Raw genomic sequence first — 3,448 nt, forward strand, 5'->3', positions numbered from 1 at the left:
CTAGCAGCCACGTTGCACGGGAGAATCTGAAAAGTGTTCATATGTGAGAAATCCGACCGTTTTCGCAATTTGTTATCGAATCGACTTAAAGCCAGATCATCACATTGGCCGCTCTTCTCTCTGAAACGGTTACATTTATCGTCTGCAAAGCTATGTCGCGTGCTGCGGTATGCGAAGACACTAATATCACCATAGTAGAACACAGAAGAAGCTTCTAAGTTGATGTAATAGCCAGTAAGAAGCAGTTCAATTCACGATTTAGTTATCGATTGGTGACTATTTACCCTTCCTTGGTGCCTTGGACATGAGTTAGTACCTTAAGTTTTTATGAAAGGAGGACTGGCACCTGCGTTGCACGGGAGAATGTGAAAAGTGTTCATATGTAGTAAAAATCTGAGAAAACCGTCCATTATTTTCATTTGTTATCGAATCGACTTAAAGCCAGATCGTAACATTGGCCGCACTTCTCTCTGAAACGGTTACATTTATCGTCTGCAAAGGTATGTTGAGTGCTGCGGTATGCGGAGACACTAAAAGCACCATAGTAGAACACAGAAGATGCTCCTAAGTTGATGTAATAGCCAGTAGCAAGCAGTTCAATTCAAGATTAAGTTATCGATTATTAACTTTTTAATCTTCTTTGGTGCCTTGTACATGAGCTAGGACCTTAAGATTTTGCGTGAAAGGAGGACTGGCAACCGCGTTGCACGATAGAATGTGAAAAGCGTTCATATGTAGTACAAACCTGAGAAATCAGTCCGTTTTCGAATCAACTTAAAGCGAGATCGTCGTATGGGCCGCTCTTCTCTCTGAAACGGTCACATTTATCGTCTGCAAAGCTATGTCGCGTGCTGCGGTATGCGGAGACACTAAAAGCACCATAGTAGAACACAGAAGAAGCTTCTAAGTTGATGTAATAGCCAGTAAGAAGCAATACAATTCAAGTTTTAGTTATCAATTATAGACGTTTTACCATTCTTTGGTGCCTTAGACATGAGCTAGGACCTTAAGACTTAGCATGAAAGGAGGACTAGCAGCCGCGTTGCATGGGAGAATGTGAAAAGTGTTTTTATGTAGTAAAAACCTGAGAAATGCGTCCGTTTTCGTCATTTGTTTTCCAATCGACTTAAAGCCAGATCGTCACATTGGTCGCTCCTCTCTCTGAAACGGTTACATTTGTCGTCTGCAAAGCTATGTCGTTTGCTGCGGTATGCGGAGACACTAAAAGCACCATAGTGGAACACAGAGGAAGCTTCTAAGTTGATGTAATAGCCAGTACGAAGCAGTACAATTCAAGTTTTAGTAATCGATTATAGACTTTTTACCATTCTTTGGTGCCTTGGACATGAGCTAGGACATTAAGATTATGCATCAAAGGAGGACTAGTACCCGCGTTGCACGGGAGAATGTGAAAAGTGTTCATATGTAGTAAAATCCTGAGAAATCAGTCCGTTTTCGTCATTTGTTATAGAAACGATTTAAAGCCAGATCGTCACATTTGCCACACTTCTCTCTGAAACGGTTACATTTATCGTCTGCACATCTATGTCGCGTGCTGCGGTATGCGGAGACACTAAAAGCACCATAGTAGAACACAGAAAAAGCTTCTAAGTTGATGTAATAGCCAGTAAGAAGCAATACAATTCAAGTTTTAATTATCGATTATAGACGTTTTACCATACTTTGGTGCTTTAGACTGAGCTAGGACCTTAAGACTTTGCATGAAAGGAGGACTAGCAGCCGCGTTGCATGGAAGAATGTGAAAAGTGTTCTTATGTAGTAAAAACCTGAGAAATCCGTCCATTTTCGTCATTTGTTATCGAATCGACTTAAAGCCAGATCGTCACATTGGCCGCTCTTCTCTCTGAAACGGTTACATTTATCGTCTGTAACGCTATGTCGCGTGCTGCGGTATGCCAAAGCACTAAAAGTACCATAGTATAACACAGAAGAAGCTTCTAGGTTGATGTAATAGCCAGTAAGAAGCAGTACAAATAAAGTTTTATTTATCGATTATAGGCTTTTACTATTCTTTGGTGCCTTGGCCATGAGCTAGGACCTTAAGATTTTCATGAAAGGTGGAGTAGCACCCGCGTTGCACGGGAGAATGTGAAAAGTGTTCATATGTAGTAAAAACCTGAGAAATCCGTCCATTTTCGTCATTTGTTATCGAATCGACTTAAAGCCAGATCGTAACATTGGCCGGTCTTCTCTCTGAAACGGTTACATTTGTCGTCTGCAAAGCTGTGTCGCGTGCTGCGGTATGCCAAAGCACTAAAAGGACCATAGTAGAACACCGAAGAAGCTTCTAGTTTGATGTAATAGCCAGTAAGAAGCAGTACAATTCAAGTTTTAGATATCGATTATAGAATTTTTACCATTCTTTGGTGTCTTAGACATGAGCTAGGACCTTAAGATTTTGCTTCAAACGAGGACTGGCAGCCGCGTTTCACGGGAGAATGTGAAAAGTGTTCATACGTAGTAAAAACCTGAGAAATCAGACCGTATTGGTCATTTGTTTTCGAATCGACTTAAAGCGAGATCGTCACATTGGCCGCTCTTCTCTCTGAAACGGTTACATTTATCGTCTGCATAGCTATGTCGCGCGCTGCGGTATGCGGAGACACTAAAAGCACCATAGTAGAACACAGTAGAAGCTTCTAAGTTGATGTAATAGCCAGTAAGAAGCAGTACAATTCAAGATTTAGTTATCGATTATTGACTCTTTACCCTTCTTTGGTGCCTTGGACATGAGCTAGGACCTTAAGATTTTGCATGAAAGGAGACTAGCAGCCGCGTTGAACGGGAGAATGTGAAAAGTGTTCATATGTAGTAAAAACCTGAGAAATCCGTCTGTTTTCGCCATTGGTTATCGAATCGACTTAAAGCCAGATCGTGACATTGGCCGCTCTTCTCTCTGAAACGGTTACATTTATCGTCTGCAAAGCTATTTCGCGTGCTGCGGTATGCGGATTCACTAAAAGCACCATAGTAGAACACAGAAGAAGATTCTAAGTTGATGTAATAACCACTAAGAAGCAGTACAATTCAAGTTTTAGTTATCGATTATTGACTTTTTACCCTTCTTTGGTGCCTTGGACAGGAGCTAGGACCCTAAGATTTTGCATGAAAAGAGGACTAGCAGCCGCGTTGCACGGGAGAAAGTGAAATGTGTTCATATGTGAGAAATCCGACCGTTTTCGTAATTTGTTATCGAATGGACTTAAAGCCAGATCATCACATTGGCCGCTCTTCTCTCTGAAACGGTTACATTTATCGTCTGCCACGCTATGTCGCGTGCTGCGGTATGCCAAAGCACTAAAAGTACCATAGTAGAAAACAGAAGAAGCTTCTAGGTTGATGTAATAGCCAGTAAGAAGCAGTACAAATAAAGTTTCATTTATCGATTATAGACTTTTACTACTCTTTGGTGCCTTGGACATGAGCT

This window comes from Schistocerca gregaria, unplaced genomic scaffold (genome assembly GCF_023897955.1).
Source record: "Schistocerca gregaria isolate iqSchGreg1 unplaced genomic scaffold, iqSchGreg1.2 ptg000577l, whole genome shotgun sequence".
NCBI classification, from domain to species: Eukaryota; Metazoa; Arthropoda; class Insecta; order Orthoptera; family Acrididae; genus Schistocerca; species Schistocerca gregaria.